The following is a 22290-nucleotide window of genomic DNA, read 5'->3' as shown; positions in this document are numbered from 1 at the left end:
ACCAACATTTGTTATTGAAGTAGAAGTCCTGGGAGTGCATTCTGACAAAGACAGCAAAGGTAATAACATTTTTCTTATAGTAAATCTGACTTTGATGAGTGCTAAACTTGCTGGGTGTCTAAATAGCTAGCCCTGTGATGCCGGGCTATCTACTGAGAATATTGCAAAATGTGCTTTCACCGAAAAGCTATTTTAAAATCGGACATATCGAGTGCATAGAGGAGTTCTGTATCTATAATTCTTAAAATAATTGTTATGCTTTTTGTGAACATTTATCGTGAGTAATTTAGTAAATTCACCGGCAGTGTTCGGTGGGAATGCTAGTCACATGCTAGTCACATGCTAATGTAAAAAGCTGGTTTTTGATATAAATATGAACTTGATTGAACAAAACATGCATGTATTGTATAACATAATGTCCTAGGGTTGTCATCTGATGAAGATCATCAAAGGTTAGTGCTACATTTAGCTGTGGTTTGGGTTTATGTGACATTATATGCTAGCTTGAAAAATGGGTGTCTGATTATTTCTGGCTGGGTACTCTGCTGACATAATCTAATGTTTTGCTTTCGTTGTAAAGCCTTTTTGAAATCGGACAGTGTGGTTAGATTAACGAGAGTCTTATCTTTAAAATGGTGTAAAATAGTCATATTTTTGAAAAATTGAAGGTTTTGCATTTCTAAGGTATTTGAATAACGCGCCACGGGATTACACTGGCTGTTGAGTAGGTAGAGGTTAAATGATGAATGGTCGTCAGGAGAGGACGGTAACGTGTAGACCTACACAAAGTAGCAAGCTAGTGTGGAGGAAAATGTATATGTGGTGCTTGGCAACAGTCCAGTCCCAGTCCAGTTGTGGAACCAAATAAATGATGAAATAAATAAACAAATCATAATCTGTCGCTTATTACTGTTTACTGCGCTTGTAGAACTGTTGTATAAAAGCAATATCACACTCGAGGTCCTGCTGTTATACTGAATACTATTATCTTCGGAACTCGGCCTGCGGCCTCGTACCTACGTCCGTATCACAGCCATGCTGATATTCAGCACTCCCTCTCGTGTGATATTGCTTAACTGACATACGTTCATCACAATATCTAGCTACATAAGGGAGGCCTATAAATAAAAAGTCAAAGACGGTCCAAATCTTTGAGTCACCTAACAACACCATGAATGAAAATGGAATGCATGAGACATATCCGGGCATGGATCGCATATCAACCGCAGTATTAAAAGGTAATGTTCATTTGTTTATACCTGTCTACCTTTCTCCTTAGCAATCTAACGTTAGCTAATGTTGATTTGAATTGGAAAGTTGGCAAACCAAGTTAGCATGCTAATTTTAACTAGGTAATGTTGACTGTTAGCAGTTAATAACTGCACGAACGGCCATTCGTTGAAAACACTTGAACTTTGGTTAGATTGATAGTGCTTTATTGACAGAAATAGTGTTAATGAGGTGTAAATGTGCCCTAATGACTGACACCGTCGATTATTTAGCTTCCCCGTCTTTGGCACCCTTTCTATTGACAATAAAGACGGCGAAGCTAAATTATCGATGGTGTAGGTCATTGTCTACAATCTTAGCTAGGCAAGCAAAGATTAACGTAATTAAGATTTTTCAATATGGGCGACAATTTAGCGTTAACGTTAGTTTCATTAGCTTGCACTATCTTTTGTTTTAAATTAATTAACGTCAACGTTAATGATATACTGGTAGTCTAATTTTGTTAGCTAACATTAGCTAGCTTGGTAAATCATTACTGCATTAACTGGAAAGGGAAGACAGTATGCTAATGTGTAATAACCTATATCAACCTGACACTATGATTTAGTTACTAATTGCTTAACTATTTACCATGTGGTTAAATGTGTTTTCCAGCTGCTAATATAAGCACAGATATGCTGTCCAGCCTCTCTAAGGAGGATTCCCGGGCCAGAGCACTTCTTCAGAAGGAGAACCATTTGGAGACTTACTCATGGTGAAAATTAGGTAATGTTAGATTTTGACATTTGGGAGACATTTAATCTAACCATGCAGACAGTGTTTCCTGTTATCAAAGTAGAATTTCCTGGCCATCATTACAGTACATGTATCTAAAGATGTAGTTGTTTTGGTATTTGCTGTTAGGTTGTTGTTATAGTGTGGTGTTCTTTGCCTTTATAATTACCATTGAATAAATGTATGTCTTATACAGGGTCAAGAATCAGACCTGTGTAGACCTCCTCTGGGACCTGTGATTTCAGCCCCACTCCCAACCCCCTTCCTCCACCCTCCTGTCCCCTCCATCCCCCACCCCTCTCCAAACCCAAGAGACCAACATGGTGCCACCAGAACCATACAGCTTGTCAGCCCACAGTATGTCTTATACACAGACACAGAGTTGGAGAAATCAAGAAGCACCTTTTTTGAAAAACAGCATGCTGGACAAGAAGGAGACTATATCCTTCCCAAAGATCTTCGCTGTTGATTAATCAGGAATATAGTAACAAGCATGATTTCCATTAAGAAAGCAGCAGGGGATGACTTCCAGTATCCATGCAGCCGTAAACTCAGTGTAATGGCGAAGCGTCTCATAGAGTACTACACAATGCTGCGGGACAGATCTGCAACCGGCAGAGCTGAGTGGCTAAGTCACTACTCAGGTATTCCACACGTTTCCAAACGCAGCACTGTTGGATGCCTGGCAGCCAAAGTGCAAACATCTGACACTCAAAATAGGAGGGATGTGCTTCATCCAGATCAATCAGGGCAACATGTGTCTGCTTGTATCGTTTCATTTCTGGATTTGATTTTGTTTAATGTGATTTATAACACAACAAATGTGTTGTTTGTTAGGAATCTGTGAAGAAGCAGCTTTTGAAAAGGATTCAGAATGTGACAACCCCCAAAAAGAAGCAGGGAGCGACCCCTTGTTTTCGTATAAATGCAACTACTTCTACTACTACTCTAAACGAGGGACTAGAAACACTATTTGACTATTTCGTCTTCAGTGTTTCCTGTGGAATGAGAGGTTCGGGTGGTAGTACCAGCGGAAACATTGGTATTCATTGCAGTCTACATTTTTAAATGTTAATTGATCGGGTTTGTTACGTTTTCTGGCATCAGAAACTACTGAGAGCCTACAGAACCAGTCAAGACATTACACAACTCTACAGGAGATGTACAAAACCAAGGCCAGGTGTATTCATTTTAAGTAAGCCTTTGCTTCCTTAGCCTGGTTAACACCAGACCGAATCTCAAGTGAGATATGGTGTGGGAACTGAGCAGCGTGAGAAGCCATAGCAGGGACGGGGGTAAACTACTTCAGGCAAATGTAAAACAGTGAGCTCGCGAGAATTCGGTCTGGTAGTAACCAGGTTAATGCTTCCTACGCCTCCAGCTAGATAGACAGGCGGAGTCTTACACTGTCTGTCTGTCTGTGTCTGTCTGTCTGTCTGTCTGTCTGTCTGTCTGTCTGTCTGTCTGTCTGTCTGTCTGTCTGTCTGTCTGTCTGTCTGTCTGTCTGTCTGTGAACTCCAGCGGATCCTCAATCGAGGGAACTCCCGCTTCATACGTGAACTGAAGACCCGCTGGGGGACCTTTTACAACCAGGCACAGTTTAATGGAGTGTTCAAAAAGGTCATGAAGGCACCGCTGCTGGACAACGGTAATTACTGGCTCTGTTGACAATGGAGAATCCCATGAATGTTTGTTTAAATAACTGGCTGCAGTAAATAAAATTAGACTATTTTCGTTTTTAACAGTGAAGCACTCAATCGCCATCATGAAGGCTTTACCAGATATGTTCCCATCACCTGTGGCTCCCCCCGAAGAAGTTAGGACATGCAAGTGAGGCTATGCGTCACATCCTTGAGGTAAGAAATGTGTGCATGTATTAGAATTTTCATATTACTTGACCATAACATACAAAGAGTGTGAATTGTTTTTGTGGTCATATTTGTTTTTCTCTTTGTGTTTGTGTCAGTCTGCAGAAGACCCCAACACCTTTCTTCAGGAGAGACCACTCTTCAGCCCTGTCGTGATTGTCTGTGAAACCAACTGCGTTCTGGCCATTGGAACCATACCTGTGGTGACCTTCCCAAAAGAGGACATCTATGCCAGCGTGACATATCTCATGGCATGTTATTACGCCTTTCACCTCACATATCCCAAGTGCATTGCGACACTCCTCTCTGTGCTGCAGATAGAAGTCCTCTCAGACGCCATCCACGACCGGGACATGACTTCTTCATAGAAAAAGGCTATGGCCGAGTGGAAAAAGTTCATTACTGACTAGGTTTGCACGATACAATTTTTTAATTTCCGGTCCCGATAACAGAACTGGTTGTATTGGCCGATCCGAGAACAGATCCAATAACCTTTAATAAATAGGCAGGGCGTTTGTTGTTTATTATAAGAAGGTTTAAAGCACTGTTACGTTTGTTATCTTGCCATAGGTCTTACATTTTCATTTTTACCTTGACCACCAATGGCCTTTGTTGTTGTTGTTTTTGAATCCTTTGTTCTGCCCATATCAGCCGCTGGATATACTGAGTCCTCAATAAAGAAGTGAAAAGAAATTAGATTCATTCTTTCTTTAAAGGTAATACAACACATCAGGTATCCACTTCCTGTCAGAAAATGTCTCAGGGTTTTGCCTGCCAAATGAGTTCTGTTATACTCACAGACACCATTCAAACAGTTTTAGAAACTTTAGAGTGTTTTCTATCCATATATAATAAGTATATGCATATTCTAGTTACAGGGTAGGATTAGTAACCAGATTAAATCGGGTAAAATTTTTTTATCCAGCCGTGCAAATACTGCCCCCTAGCCCTAACAGGTTAAAATAACTACAATTATTTGCCAACAGAACAGCAAAATTTCACTTGCCAAGTAAAAATATTTAGTCTCAGAGAACACACAGACATCTTAAACCTAGTGCTCCTAGACTAAAAGTAATTTGTCTGGATGCAAAGAAAAGATTTAAGAATAATTTTCTGAATATGTAGGAAAATGTGCTTAAATTTAGCAAATGCTAGTGCCATCATCTTGAAATAAGGCTATATGTTTAGTAAATATATCTTAAAACCAGTACAGCTACTCTAAAAACAAGTACATTTGTCTGGATACAAAGAAAATATTTAAGAATTATTTTCTCAATATGTAGGAAAATGTGCTTAAATTTAGCATCCAATGCTATTGCAATCATCTTGAAATAAGGCTATATTCCCTGGAATTTACAGAAAAATAGCATATTGTGCTAAGATAAATGTACTTGTATTACTACTAGAAATGAGATTGGCATACTTAAGTAATATTTCCCTCATTTTATTGCTTTTTTTCTTGTTTTTGAGAGCTGACTTTTTCCAGTGTAATGTTAATTTGTATTGTTTATTATACTTTTGTTTATTATCTTCTTCACTTGTTTCGGCAATGTAAAATATGTTTTCCCATGCCAATAAATTGAATTTAAATTGAATTGGAGAGAGAGAGAGAGAGAGAGAGAGAGAGATGGATAGAGAGAGAGAGAGCGAGAGAAAGTGGATAGAGAGAGAGAGAAAGGATAGAAAGAGAGAGAAATAGAGATATGGACAGAGAGAGAGACAGAGAGAGAGAGATTAAGAGTGGATAGAGAGAGGGATAGATAGGGAGAGAGACAGAGTTTGGATGGAGAGAGGGCCTCCACATGTAAGTCGTGACTAGTGGATGAGGCATCTGTAGGAGGATCTGACTAGCACTCAGCAGCTTACATAACACACTAGATAGAGCTTTGGTGATTATAGGTGCACAGGTCAACTCTCTCTAACACCTCTGCAAAACCAGTGTGTGTGAGTGAATGTGTGTGTGCGTGCGTTTGTGTGTGGTTGAGTGTGTTCATTCAAGAGAGAAAGAAAGACAGAGAGTTGTGTGTATTTGGACAGTGTGTGTGGGTGTGCGAAGCACCCCCGAAAAACATGATATTTTACACCGAACGCTGCAGCAGAAGCGAACTCCTTCATCCACAGTGTCGCCTTTTGCTCGACAAGAAGACCCATAAGTGTATGTGTGTTTGTGCTGAGCAATTTAAAACTCTACCAGCATCAGAATTAGATGTTCATCCATGTTTCTGAAACGTCAAATTTCAAAGTTGTTCTAAACGTAACATTTCAAAGTGTTAAGGTAAATCTTAGGCATTAACTCTGCATTTTAAAGGTTAGGGTTAAATTAAGCCATTAATTCCAAATGCTGAATATTAAGTATTAACTCAGAATGGTTAAAGTAAGGGTTAAGGTTTGGGATAGACTTAAAAGGAAAATATCAAAAACAACTTTCTATTGCAACCTTTGGAATCAGAGACAGATGCTTATTCCCATCCATCATCCCTGTCCACAACGCCCTAGCAAAACCCAAACCTACTTGAAGGTAACAGAGCTCACTGTTGCCCCTAGTGGCCGGGTTCCACGTCATCTCCCAACATCCTCAGACATGGATGGACGTCATTTCTTGTCTACTGAGAGTGTATAGTGATGGATAAGTAAAAGACAATCAGTGTTCATTATGATGATATACATCAGCTACGATGACAGGTGGAAGACTGCCAAAGGTTCAGGATAATTGAAGTTCGAGTGAGGATTATAAGCACACTGTGTATTTGTGTGTGTGTGCACATGCGTGTGTGCGTGTATATGTCCAGATGGCAAAATGCGAGCTGTACTCAGTTTTGGCCTTCTGTCAGTTCATCCCCCGTACGCCTCATGATTTACCCATGATGCAGCCTGCCTGATTGTCAGTTAGCAGACACACACACACACACACACACACACACACACACACACACACACACACGCAAACGCATGCACACAAAGAGACACATACAAACCTTCTGTCTGGAACACTGACAGCAAATCAAGCACCAAAACCATTTGAAGGCCGAGTGCAGTCAGAAACTTGATTTTCCTGTGTTTTATATCTATTTCCATGCTGTGGTTGGAATAATACTGTGAAATTGTGACAATGATGATAATGCCCTTTTAGTGTAAGAGCTGTTTGAAAAGACCAGCTGAAATGTCTGCCTGTTTTGGTGGGATGGAGTTTTGGCCTTCCATGCTGATGTCACAATGCTGTAAATTAGTTAATAGACCAATAAGAAAGAGAATTCCAAACCTCTCTGCCGATAACAGTTAGTTTCCTGTTTTCCCCCTTCCCACTCAGACCACTCCCAGACAGTCCAAGTAAAATTCTTGCTTGAGAAATTGCTCTTTGCTAAGAAGCTATTTTTGTTTATTTTTTTAACGTTATAATTGAAAACTATCACAGTAAGGTACTTAATTGTTACCCAGAAATGATTGGATATTGAGATAAAAAAGGGCTGCATTGGACCTTTAAAAAGTAGAATACCGTGTGATGGTTGGATTTGGTGTTGTGATGGTACATTTCTGTAGCTAATAGTTGATATCAATAGGCTGGTTTGTCAGGCCCAGGACATCTCTGTAAACAACATCTATCATAAGTGTTAGCAGGGTTGGGGAGAAATGGATTACATGTAACGGATTACATGGGATTACAAAAAACGGTAAATGTAATCCGTTACGTTATAAGCAAAAATATTGTAATCAGATTACAGACACTTTTGAAAAACTACATGATCACTTCGAGGATTACTTTTAAATTCAGAAAGGATGTTTGCAAAACAATGATCTTTGACACTTCTCTGTTTTCTCAATGATGTTCAAATCAGCATTGAAAAATCAAATCAAATTGTATTTGTTACATGCGCTGAGTACAACAGGTGTAGACCTTACAGTGAAATGCTTATTTACAAGCCCTTAACCAACAATGTAGTTAATTGAGGTAATATGTACATGTGACTATTCCTAAATAATAAACAGAGAGTAGCAGTAGTGTAAAAGAGGGGGGTGACAATGCAAATTGTCGGGGTAGCCATTTGATTAGCTGTTCAGGAGTCTTATGGCATGGGGGTAGAAGCTGTGCAAGTTTAAGTTTGTTCAACCTGATCGAGTCTGACCACAAGTCAGAGACCACTATGATGACACACCAAAAGGGAAGCACAGCCGCGAGCTTCCCAGTGACACGAGCCTACCAGACAAGCTAAATCACTTCTATGCTCGCTTCGAGGCAAGCAACACTGAGGCATGCATGAGAGCATCAGCTGTTCCAGTCGACTGTGTGATCACGCTCTCCGTAGCCGACGTGAGTAAGACCTTAAACAGGTCAACATTCACAAGGCTGCGGGGACAGACGGATTATCAGGACGTGTGCTCCGGGCATGTGTCTTCACTGACATTTTCAACATGTCCCTGATTGAGTCTGTAATACCAACATGCTTCAAGCAGACCACCATAGTCCCTGTGCCCAACAACACAAAGGCAACCTGCCTAAATGACTACAGACCCGTAGCACTCACGTCCGTAGCCATGAAGTGCTTTGAAAGGCTGGTAATGGCTCACATCAACACCATTATCCCAGAAACCCTAGACCCACTCCAATTTGCATACCGCCCAAACAGATCCACAGATGATGCAATCTCTATTGCACTCCACACTGCCCTTTCCCACCTGGACAAAAGGAACACCTATGTGAGAATGCTATTCATTGACTACAGCTCAGCGTTCAACACCATAGTACCCTCAAAGCTCATCACTAAGCTAAGGAACCTGGGACTAAACACCTCCCTCTGCAACTGGATCCTGGACTTCCTGACGGGCCTCCCCAGGTGGTGAGGGTAGGTAGCAACACATCTGCCACGCTGATCCTCAACACTGGAGCTCCCCAGGGGTGCGTGCTCAGTCCCCTCCTGTATTTCCTGTTCACCCACGACTGCATGGCCAGGCACGACTCCAACACCATCATTAAGTTTGCTGACGACACAACAGTGGTAGGCCTGATCACCAACAACGACGAGACAGCCTATAGGGAGGAGGTCAGAGACCTGGCCGGTTGGTGCCAGAATATCAACCTATCCCTCAATGTAACCAAGACTAAGGAGATGATTGTGGACTACAGGAAAAGGAGCACCGAGCACGTACCCATTCTCATCGACGGGGCTGTAGTGGAGCAGGTTGAGATCTTCAAATTCCTTGGTGTCCACATCAACAACAAATTAGAATGGCCAAACACACCAAGACAGTCGTGAAGAGGGCATGACAAAGCCTATTCCCCCTCAGGAAACTAAAAAGATTTGGCATGGGTCCTGAGATCCTCAAAAGTATCCACAGCTGCAACATCGAGATCATCCTGACCAGTTGCATCACTGCCTGGTACGGCAATTGCTCGGCCGCAAGGCACTTCAGAGGGTAGTGCGTGCGGCCCAGTACATCACTGGGGCTAAGCTGCCTGCCATCCAGGACCTCTACACCAGGCGGTGTCAGAGGAAGGCCCTGAAAATTGTCAAAGACCCCAGCCACCCCAGTCATAGACTGTTCTCTCTACTACCACATGGCAAGCGGTACCGGAGTGCCAAGTCTAGGACAAAAAGGCTTCTCAACAGTTTTATCCCCAAGCCATAAGACTCCTGAACAGGTAACCAAATGGTTACCCAGACTACTTGCATTGTGTGCCCCCCCCCTCCCCCCCTCGCTGCTCTCTGTTTATCTTATATGCATAGTCACTTTAACATTCATGTACTTCGTACCTCAATTGGCCCGACCAACCAGTGCTCCCGCACATTGGCTAACTGGGCTATCTGCATTGTGTCCCACCACCCATCAACCCCTCTTTTTACGCTACTGCTACTCTCTGTTCATCATATATGCATAGTCACTTTAACCATACCCACATGTACATACTACCTCAATAAGCCTGACTAACCGGTGTCTGTATATAGCCTTGCTACTTGTATTTTCAAATGTCTTTATTTTTTTTTGCACTATTGGTTAGAGCCTGTAAGTAAGCATTTCACTGTAAGGTCTACACCTGTTGTATTTGGCGCATGTGACAAATAAACTTTGATTTGATTTGATTTGATAAATCGTTGGAAAAGAGCAGGAATAGGCTTTTGTAGGCCACAGTCCAAGCTGTGTCTTCCAATGGTGCGACCACAGTCGGCATCCAAAGATTATCGAACTTGAATAAACGCTTGGAGGTAAGGATGACAGCAGTGGTGTAGTCTACGGCGATACAGATATCACTTATTATTGATATCTACATACCGCATTGATGTGAATCACACTGCTGCTCTCTCATTTAGCTATCTGTGCCAGATTGTGCTTGTTGTGGACGGCTGTTCACAAATCTAAATGTGGATTTGAACTCAATAATGGTTGAATTCAAGAAGTTTAAGCTGCCTATCAATCATTGTTTTTTAAACCAGTGAAAAATGCGCTCTTACAACAGCAGCATACTGCGTATCCTATGGAACAAAAGTGGTGCTTTTATTGCTCAATCAAATTCACGCTGATTATTAAATAAAAAAAGTTCAAACTCTCACACTTTTGATAGAATTAAAGGGGCAATATGTAGTTGCTACATCCATTTTTGGACTTATTAATTATATATATACACACTACCGTTCATAAGTTTGGGGTCACTTAGAAATGTCATAGTTTTTTTTGGTTTTTTTTAACGCATGGAATAGCCTTCATTTCTCAGAAAAAGAATAGACTGGCGAGTTTCAGAAGAAAGTTCTATGTTTCTGGTCATTTTGAGCCTGTAATCGAACCCACAAGTGCTGATGCTCCAGATATTCAACTTGTCGAAAGAAGGCCAGTTTTATTGCTTCTTTAATCAGACCCAACAGTTTTCAGCTGTGCTAACATAATTGAAAAAGGGTTTTCTAATGATCAATTAGCCTTTTAAAACGATAAACATGGATTAGATAACACAACGTGCCATTGCAAAACAGGAGTGATGGTTGCTGATAATGGGCCTCTGAATGACTATGTAGATATTCCATAAAAAATCAGCTGTTTCCAGCTACAATTGTCATTTACAACATTAACAATATCTACACTGTATTTCTGATCAACTTGACGTTATTTTAATGGATTTATTTTTTTAATGGTAGTGTATACAGTTGAAGTCGGAAGGTTACCTACACCTAGGTTGGAGTCATTAAAACTCAATTTTCAACCACTCCACAAATGTATTGTTAACAAACTATAGTTGTGGCAAGTCGGTTAGGACATCTACTTTGTGCATGACACAAGTCATTTTTCCAACAATTGTTTACGGACAGATTATTTCACTTATAATTCACTGTATCACAATTCCAGTGGGTCAGAAGTGTACATACACTAAGTTGACTGTGCCTTTAAACAGCTTGGAAAATTCCAGAAAATGACGTCATGGCTTTAGAAGCTTCTGATAGGCTTATTGACATCATTTGGGTCAATTGGAGGTGTACCTGTGGATGTATTTCAAGGCCTACCTTCAAACTCAGTGCCTCTTTGCTTGACATCATGGGAAAATCAAAAGAAATCAGCCAAGATTGTAGACCTCCACAAGTCTGGTTCATCCTTGGCAGCAATTTCCAAATGCCTGAAGGTACCACGTTCATCTGTACAAAGAAAGGTACGCATAAACACCATGGGACCACGCAGCCGTCATACCGCTCAGAAAAGAGACGCGTTCTGTCTCCTAGAGATAAACGTACTATGGTGCGAAACGTGCAAATCAAGCCCAGAACAACAGCAAAGGACTTTGTGAAGATGCTGGAGGAAACAGGAACAAAAGTATCTATATCCACAGTAAAACGAGTCCTATATCGGCATAACCTGAAAGGCCGCTCAGAAAGGAAGAAGCCACTGCTCCAAAACCGGCATAAAAAAAGCCAGACTACGGTTTCCAACTGCGGGGACAAAGACAAAGATCATACTTTTTAAGAAATGTCCTCTGGTGTGATGAAACAAAAATAGAACTGTTTGGCCATAATGACCATCGTTATGTTTGGAGGAAAAAGGGGGAGGCTTGCAAGCCGAAGAACACCATCCCAGCCGTGAAGCACGGGGGTGGCAGCATCATGTTGTGGGGGTGCTTTGCTGCAGGAGGGACTGGTGCACTTCACAAAAGGAAGAAAAATTATGAGGAAGGAAAATTACGTGTATATTTTGAAGCAACATCTCAAGACATCAGTCAGGAAGTTAAAACTTGGTCGCAAATGGGTCTTCCAAATGGACTATGACCCCAAGCATACTTCCAAATTTGTGGCAAAATGGCCTAAGGACAACAAAGTCAAGGTATTGGAGTGGCCATCACAAAGCCCTGACCTCAATCCCATAGAAAATGTGTGGGTAGAACTGAAAAAGCGTGTGGAAACAAGGAGGCCTACAAACCTGACTCAGTTACACCAGCTCTGTCAGGAGGAATGGGTCAAAATTCACCCAACTTATTGTGGGAAACTTGTGGAAGGCTACCCGAAACGTTTGACCCAAGTTAAACAATTTAAAGGCAATGCTACAAAATACTAATTGAGTGTATGTAAACTTCTGACCCACTGGGGATGTGATGAAAGAAATAAAAGCTGAAATAAATCATTCTCTCTAGTATTAGACATCATAACTATGAAATACCACAAATGGAATCATGTAGTAACCAAAAAAGTGTTAAACAAATCTAAATATATTTTATATTTGAAATTCTTGAAATAGCCACATTTTGCCTTGATGACAGTTTTGCACGCTCTTGTCATTTTCTCAACCAGCTTCATGAGGTAGTCACCTGGAATGCATTTCAATTAACAAGTGTGCCTTCTTAAAAGTTAATTTGTGAAATTTCTTTCCTTCTTAATGTGTTTGAGCCAAGCAGTTGTGTTGTGACTAGGTGGGGGGTATACAGAAGATAGCCTTATTTGTTAAAAGACCAAGTCCATATTATGGCAAGAACAGCTCAAATAAGCAAAGAGAAATGACAGTCCAGCAGTACTTTAAGACATGAAGGTCATTCAATACGGAAATTTCAAAAACGTTGAAAGTTTCTTCAAGTGCAGTCACAAAAACCATCAAGCTCTATGATGAAACTGACTCTCATGAGGACCGCCACAGAAAAGGAAGACCCAGAATTACCTCTGCTGCAGATGATACTTTCATTAGAATTACCAGCCTCAGAATTTGCAACCCAAATAAATGCTTCACATAGTTCAAGTAACAGACACATCTCAACATCAACTTTTCAGAGGAGACTGTGTGAATCAGGCGTTCATGGTCGAATTGCTGCAAAGAAACCACTACTAAAGGACACCAATATAAGAAGAGACTTGCTTGGGCCAAGAAACACAAGCAATTTTATTTTCTATTTATTTTACCTTTATTTAACTAGGCAAGTCAGTAAAGAACAAATTCTTATTTTCAATGTCAGCCTAGGAACAGTGAGTTAACTGCCTTGTTCAGGGGCAGAACAACAGATTGTTACCTTGTCAGCTCAGGGATTTGATCTTGCAACCTTTCAGTTACTAGTCCAACACTCTAACCACTAGGCTATCTGCCACAATGGACGTTAGATCAGTGGAAATCTGTCCTTTGGTCTGGAGTCCAAATTTGAGATTTTTGGTTCCAACCACTGTGTCTTTGTGAGACGAGGTGTGGGTGAACGGATGATCTCCGCATTTGTATTTCCCACCTTGAAGCATGGAGGAGGTGTATGGTGTGGGGGTGCTTTGCTGGTGACACTGTCTGTGATTTATTTAGAATTCAAGGCACACTTACCCAGCATGGCTAGCATAGCATTCTGCACCAATACGCCATCCCATCTGGTTTGGGCTTAGTGGGACTATCATTTGTTTTTCAACAGGACAATGACCCAACAATCCTCCAGGCTAGGTAAGGCCTATTTTGCCAAGAATGAGAGTGATGGAGTGCTGCATCATTTACATTTAGATTTACATTTTAGTCATTTAGCAGACGCTCTTATCCAGAGCGACTTACAGTAGTGAATGCATACATTTCATACAATTTCATACACTTTTTTTCTGTGCTGGCCCCCCGTGGGAATCGAACCCACAACCCTGGTGTTGCAAACACCATGCTCTACCAACTGAGCTACAGGGAAGGCTAACCCTGGTGTTGCAAACACCATGCTCTACCAACTGAGCTACAGGGAAGGCTAACCCTGGTGTTGCAAACACCATGCTCTACCAACTGAGCTACAGGGAAGGCATCAGATGACCTGGCCTCAACAATCCCCCGACCTCAACCAAATTGAGATGGTTTGGGATGAGTTGGACCGCAGAGTGAAGGAAAAGCAGCCAACAAGTGCTCAGCATATGTGGGAACTCCTTCAAGACTGTTGGAAAAGCATTCCAGGTGAAGCTGGTTGAGAGAATGCCAAGCGTGTGCAAAGCTGTCATCAAGGCAAAGGGTGGCTATTTGAAGAATCTCAAATATAAGTTATATTTGAATTTTTTGAACACTTTTTGGTTACTACATGATTCCATATGTGTTATTTCATAGTTTTGATGTCTTCACTATTATTCTATAATGTAGAAAATAGTAAAAATAAAGACAAACCCTGGAATGAGTCAGTGTTCTTAAACTTTGGACCGGTAGTGTATATGTATGGCCAGCTATGTAAACTTTAACATTGATTTATCCTGCAATAGAAGTCCTTCAATTGATAACATACATTTTTGTCTTCTTGTAATGCCTCTTAAGGGGAAAGTAATCTAAAGTAATGGAATGTAATCAGATTACGTTACTGAGTTTGTGTAATCCAAAAGTTACGTTACTGACTACAATTTTGGACAGGTAACTACTGTAGTAACTGTAATGGATTACAATTAGAAAATAAACTACCCAACCCTGAGTGTTAGTTAATGTACAACATGGTATAATTACAGTACATCTCTACGCTTTTTAGGCAATTAAAACGACTCTGACATTAATTGTTTCCTTTTTCAGGTGTTAATTGCCACACAGAATGTGTTCTAATGAACAACAAGCAAAAACAGTTCAGGATCGTCACTTATTATCCATTATCCATTACAGATCTTTAGTCCAGTAGAAACATGCAGCCTACTAAACCACATGGGTATTTTACAATGCAGAATCATGTTTATTGTATACCACAGTATAATTTTCTTGTATATTCTTAGAAGCTAATCATGTAAGAACTACTGTATGCACTGCATATGTTGATACATACTGTAGATAGAGTTTATACTGTAGATATGTACTGTAAATAGTTACACTGTAGATAGTGTAAATAAATACTGTTGATATTTGTATTATTTATTAACCTTTATTTTACCAGGTCAGTTGACTGAGAGCACATTCTCATTTACAGCAACGACCTGGGGAATAGTTACAGGAGGATAAATGAGCCAATTGGAAGCTGGGGATGATTAGGTGGTCATGATGGTTTGAGGCACAGATTGGGAATTTAGCCAGGACACCAGGGTTAACACCCCTACTCTTACGAAAGTGCCATGGGATCATTACTGACCATAGAGTCAGGACACCAGTTTAACGTCCCAGCCGAAAGACAGCACCCTACACAGGGCAATGTTCCCAATAACTGCCCTGGGACACTTTTTTTAGACCAGAGGAAAGAGTGGCTCCTACTGTTCCTCCAACACGACTCCCAAGAGCATCTGGTCTCCCATCGAGTGACTGATCAAGACCAACCCTGCTTATTTTCCGAGGAAAACCAGCAGTGGGATGCAGGGTGGTATGCTGCTGGCAAGTGGTGCTGGATACTGTAGATACATACTGTATATATTAGGGCTGACCCCATTTAGTTGACTGGTCGATTGTTTGGTCGATAGGCTGTCGGTAGATTGAGATTTCTTTAGTCGAGAAGTCGCAATTATTATTTCTTTTCATGGTGCACAAGACTTCTGTCTGATTCGCTCCTGTCTCAGTGGACGAATCCATTGCGGAGGCCACGGGGATGGCACAGTCCATCACTCTAAGGCATGTGAAACTGAAATTGTATACGATTATATTATGTAAAAAATAATGGTGCAACACTAATAAATCTAATATTATTTTATAACAAATGCACTTTCTCCCATGTTGGATACAGTCTCTGTCCGCAGTTCTAAAACAATCTTCAGTTCATCGTAAAATTGGTGGCTTTCTCTATGTTTCTATGTGCATAATAGCAACGTTAACCAGCATATTGGTATTGAGAACAATGCAGCGGAGGCAGCAGCAGCAGAGATGAGGAAACAGCCCTTGCCTTAGCTTAGTTGTCTAAGAAAATTGAGGAGAGGAAACCCCAACTTAATTAGGTCTATAATCAATAGCCTAACTGTTAAATGTGCCTGGCTTTATAAATCATCCATATATATCAACCAAAAAAATGACAGATCTTACTTCTGTTGCCTGTTTGAGTGTTTGTTTAATAGCCTACTGATTCCGTGAGCACCAAGACTCATGCAACGGAAAATGTCTGATAAAGCAATTTCACAGATTCGGCTGTTTTTAATCTTTGCTATGCTGTAATAAAGGCTTTACATTTGTTTTTTCGTTCGAACAGACTAGAATTACTTAGAATTTATTTTGTGTTGTTTACACTGTTCCAAACTGGCAGATATTGTCACACATAATATACACGCAGCTCTCACTCCTATACCCTCCTTTTTCTTGACCTCCTTCTTGTTGTTATTATTACAATTATTATTATTATGATCATCATTATAATAAGTAATGTCATTATAAATATTAGGTTTCTTATAGTAGTAGCCTTGTATAACTACCATCGAGCTGTAGGCCTAAGAGCACGTCCTGTTTAGTCTGAATATCGTAACTTACTTAGGCCTATATTTCAATATATTAGGCTACTGTATCAATCAATTAATAATTTGGTCATGCCATCACACAGCATATGAGACATTCATGCCTTGAAATGCAATCAATAATTTTTGTTTTAAAATTAAATAACAAAGGGAGCTTTGGATAATTAGCCTAAGCAATAAATAAACTGCAATTCACGAATGCGTGTAACTGTTTTTAGTCTGCTGTAATAAAGGCTTTATGTTTTTTTCCATTAGAACAGACTCTCTGGTACACGTATTTATTTTGTGTTGTTTACACTGTTCCAATGGTCAGAAAAAATAATAATATTGTAATCTAAGAGCATCTGTTTGGCACGCACAATACTCACGCAGCGCTTGCTCCTATACCCTCCCTTTTCTTGATCTCCAGCAGTTTCCACAACTAAGTCAAATGTCTTCCGCAGATCTGACTTCCCCTTTCCCTCCTGAGCCACCAGTAAACATTTGCAGTTTTCAAGTTTATTTTTCACATTCTCCGCTTTCTAGGGCGTTTTTCCTAGCCACCGTGCTTCCACACCTGCACTGCTTGCTGTTTGGGGTTTTAGGCTCGGTTTCTGTACAGCACTTTGTGACATCAGCTGATGTAAGAAGGGCTTTATAAATACATTTGATTGATTGATACTGTAGATACACACTGTATATAGTGTAGATAGATACTGTAGATATATACTGTAGCTATATACTGTAGATATATACTGTAGATACTGTCGATAGATACTTAGATAGATACTGTAACTATATACTGTATATACTGTAGATAGATACTGTGGATATATACTGTATATACTGTAGATACTGTACATATATACTGTATATACTGTAGATACATACTGTAGATACATACTGTAGATACTGTAGATACATTATGTAGATAGATACTGAAGATATATACTGTAGATACATACTGTATATACTGTAGATACTGTAGATACATACTGTAGATATGTACTGTATATACTGTAGATAAATACTGTAGATACTGTTTATTCTCTATCAAAGTTAAAATTCAGCTAGTCTGATTTCCAGTCTGACAATGGGTTTGGTTGAAACTGAATTGTGACCAGGCTAGAAGACAGCAAAATCACAGAAGGCAGAGAGATGTTGAGTGAATCGTGTGTTCCCTGTTGCAGCGTTATGGCTACACAGATGCTAACCTACAGCAGAGTTGTCAGTTGTCGGAAAATCCCATAAACTTAAATACAGACTTATAAAGACTCATTCAAAAGATCTAGTAAACCAAGTCTACTCATATCACAGACCCAAACGCACCAAAAACCCACAAAGGCACAAACACACGCACACACACACTCACACACACCGTTCATGTACATGCTATTAAAACAGAGAGAACAGCTATGCAATGAATGATAAAAACATTTAGAGATTGACTTTCATAAAGTTTGTAGGTTACAGTGTAACTGTGTGTTTGTGGGCTAGATCCAGAGCGATTTAAAGGGGTTGCAAAGGTCAAATCCCTGAGGAAGAGATTCTGGAGATGAACCTAAAAACATGGGAACCCAGCCTTAGGCTTTTACAGCTTTCACTGCCCTCAGATACTCCGCTGTTGCCTGGAAACCAAGCATAATTCATTTTCTTTACTTCCATTCTGTCTCCCTATCCGACCATATCATTTGTGGCATTAAACACGTTCAGGTGAATGGCTTGGTTAAGAGGAAGTCATAGGAAATCATACAATCACAGAACCAAGTTCTAGGAAGACACACAGTGAGAAAGGTACAGAGGCATACACCGAGAAAGAAAGAGAGAGAATATTTTATTGAAACACACACTGCTCTCCTAGCTCCAGACTTTTCTATATTCTCTGTAATAGTCCTACTTTTCTCCTCTGAATATAACTCTTCAATATCAGAATATCATCTTTAAAGCAGGCAGGGTTTTCATCCTTGTGATATGCATGAACCCTAATGCTGTAAAATGTCAGGGAGGTTGGATATCAGTTTTAGAAAACATGTCTGCTCACTGTAAGCTGCTCCCACAAGTGCTCTTTAATGAGGATCTAATGCATATTGTTGAAAGCTTCTGTTAAAGAAAGAAGTGAAGTGGGAGGAAGAGAAGGTGTAGCGAGAAGGGGAACAAGAGGAGGAGAAGGGGAGAAGGTGAGGTAGAATAAATTGGTGTGAAGGTGTGCTCATAGAGTTGAAGAGCAGTTTTTGAAAGACAACTTCACATTTCCTATCGACCACATTTCCTACCACCACACCCACCAGCTCCTCCTCCTCCTTCTCTGCCTCCTCCTCCTCCATCATACAACTCAACCGTTCCATAGCACCAGTCCAGGCTATTCTCACAATACACTCTAGGAGTTAGATGCATGAGAAACTTTGCTACTATAATAGTGATGACAGTAAGCAAAGTGGTAGACTCCACGCACTGGTGCTGTAAAGAAACCTGCAGAAGAGGAAGAACAGTAAGAGACGAGTACAGAGTTACAGACATACGAGTACAGAGTTAGAGACATAAGAGTATAGAGATACAGTCATATGAGTAGAGAGTTACAAACATACGAGAACAGACTTAGAGACATAAGAGTATAGAGATACAGTCATACGAGTACAGAGAGTTACAGACATACGAGTACAGAGTTACAAACATACGAGAACAGAGTTAGAGACATAAGAGTATAGAGATACAGTCATACGAGTACAGAGAGTTACAGCCATATGAGTACACAGAGCTACAGAGATACGAATACAGAGTTACAGACATATGAGTACACAGAGTTACAGACATACGAGTACAGAGTTACAGACATACGAGTACAGAGTTACAGACATATGAGTACACAGAGTTAGAAACATACGAGTAGAGAGTTACAGACAAACGAGTACAGAGCTACAGACATACGAGTACAGAGTTAGAGACATACAAATACAGAGTTAGAGACATACGAGTACAGAGTTACAGACATACAAGTACAGCGTTAGAGACATACAAATTCATAGTTAGAGACATACGAGTACAGAGTTACAGACGTACAAGTACAGTTTCAGACATACGAGTACAGAGTTAGAGACAAATGAGTACAGAGTTACAGACATACGAACATCCAATGTGCAATAATAGACATAAACTATAGACATAGACATTGGAACACTTTACAGAAGGACCTGAAACTAGATCATTTTACGCCGATTGATGATTTTAAATCCCAGATTGGAAGGCTGCTGACCAACGAATGCCCACGTTCTTAAACCTACTCTTTTGTCTGCATCATTTCTGCATCATTTCCAATCCCCCATATATATATTTTGTAAATATATATATTTACATACACAGAGTATCAGTCAAAAGTTTGGGCACACCTTCTCATTCAAGGGTTTTTCTTTATTGTTACTTTTTTCTATGTTGTAGAATAATAGTGAAGACATCAAAACTATGAAACAGCAGATATGGAATTATGTAGTAACCAAAAAAGTGTTAAACAAATCCAAATATGATTTAGATTTTAGATTCTTCAAAGAAGCCACCCTTTGCCTTGAATACATATTTGCTGTCACATCCTGACCAGTATAAGGGGTTATTTGTTATTGTAGTTTGGTCAGGGCGTGGCATGTGTGTTGTTTTGTGTTGTCGGGGTTTTTGGGTATTGTTCTATGTTTTGTATTTCTATGGTTTTTCTATGTTGTGTATTTCTTTGTTGGCCTGGTATGGCTCTCAATCAGGAACAGCTGTACATCGTTGTTGCTGATTGGGAGTCATACTTAGGTAGCCCTTTTTTCACCTGTCTTTTGTGGGAAGTTATTTTTGCATAGCTGTGTTTAGCCTGCAATACTGTGCGTTCGTTCGTTCGTTTTCTTGTTTTTGATGTTCAGTGTTCAATAAAGTTAAAATGAGCACTCAACCCGCTGCGCCTTGGTCTACTCCCTTCGACGGCCGTTACATTTGCACACTCTTCATCACGCCCTGATGTTTCACCAGTCTTTGTGCTTGTCTCCACCCCCCTCCAGGTGTGGCCCATCTTCCCCATTATCCCCTGTGTACTTATACCTGTGTTCTCTGTTTGTCTGTTGCCAGTTTGTCTTGTTTGTCAAGCTTATCAGTGTTTGTCCAGTCAGCTCCTGTTTTTCCTCTCTTTTTCTCGCCCTCCTGGTTTTTAACCCTTGCCGGTCCTGACCCTGAACCCGCCCGCCTGACCACTGTGCCTGACCCTGAGCCTACCTGCCGTCCTGTACCTTTGCCCCTATCTGGATTTCCGACCTCTGACTGACCTGACCCTGAGCCTGCCTGTTGTCCGGTACCTTGCCTCTGTTGCTTAAATAAACATTGTTACTTCGACACGGTCTGCATGTGGGTACTCTTGGCATTCTCTCAACCAGCTCCCCTGTAATGCTTTTCCAACAGTCTTGAAGGAGTTCCCATATATGCTAAGCACTTGTTGGCTGCTTTTCCTTCACTCTGTGGCCCAACTCATCCCAAACCATCTCAATTGGGTTAAGGTCGGGTGATTGTGGAGGCCAGGTCATCTGATGCAGCACTCCATCACACTCATTCTTGGTCAAATAGCCCTTACACAGCCTAGAGGTGTGTTGCATCATTGTCCTGTTGAAAAACAAATGATATTCCCACTAAGCGTAAATCATATGGGATGGCATATCGCTGCAGAATGCTGTGGCAGCCATACTGGTTAAGTGTGCCTTGAATTCTAAATAAATCACCTACAGTGTCACCAGCAAAGCACCCCCAAACCATCACACCTCCTCCTCCATGCTTCACGGTGGGAACCACACATGCAGAGGTCATCCGTTCACCTACTCTGCATTTCACAAAGACATGGCGGTTGGAACCAAGAGATCAAAACTATGAAATAACACATTTGGAATCATGTAGTAACTAAAAAAGTGTTCAACAAATCAAAATATATTTAATATTTTAGATTCTTCGAAGTAGCCAACCTTTGCCTTGATGACAGCTTTGCACACTCTTGGCATTCTCTGAAGTATTACATGCTTTAACCTGTTGGGGCTAGGGGGAAAAACTCCCAGGACTTCTACTTCAACAACAAATGTTGTTTTGGTCCCAAATAATCCAGAGTTATATTCAAATAGCTCCGTTTTGTTCGTGCGTTCAGGTCACTATCCAAACGGTAATGCGCGGGCGCATTTCGTGACAAAAAATGTCAAAATGTTCCTTTACCATACTTAGAAGCATGTCAAACGCTGTTTAAAATCAAGCAAATCAAGCATAACAATTATTTTAAGAATTATAGATACAGAACTCCTCTATGCACTCGATATGTCCGATTTTAAAATAGCTTTTCGGATGAAGCACATTTTGCAATATTCTAAGTACATAGCCCGGCATCACAGGGCTAGCTATTTAGACACCCAGCAAGTTTAGCATTCACCATAATCAGATTTACTATAAGAAAAATGGTCTTACCTTTCCTGTTGGTCCCAAATAATCCATCGTTATATCCGAATAGCGTCGTTTTGTCCGTGCGTTCCAGAAACTATCCGAAATGGTAAATAACGGTCGCACGCATGGCGCATTTCGTGACAAAAAATGTCTAAATATTCCTTTACCGTACTACGAAGCATGTCAACCGCTGTTTAAAATCAATTTTTATGCCATTT

General features: G+C 40.5%; 1 long non-coding RNA gene across 1 annotated transcript; it reads left to right on the top strand.

Moving 5' to 3' along the window:
* The first annotated feature begins 721 nt into the window (after positions 1–721).
* On the top strand, positions 722–4559 carry LOC123730531 (uncharacterized). The gene is made up of 3 exons (XR_006761987.1): positions 722–3652; positions 3750–3860; positions 3971–4559. It is a non-coding gene; the product is annotated as an uncharacterized lncRNA (long non-coding RNA).
* The last annotated feature ends 17731 nt before the right edge of the window (positions 4560–22290 follow it).

This window comes from Salmo salar, chromosome ssa25 (genome assembly GCF_905237065.1).
Source record: "Salmo salar chromosome ssa25, Ssal_v3.1, whole genome shotgun sequence".
Classification (NCBI taxonomy): domain Eukaryota; kingdom Metazoa; phylum Chordata; class Actinopteri; order Salmoniformes; family Salmonidae; genus Salmo; species Salmo salar.
The sequence above is the reverse complement of the archived record's forward strand: the minus strand, read 5'-3'. Positions and strand labels throughout refer to the sequence as shown.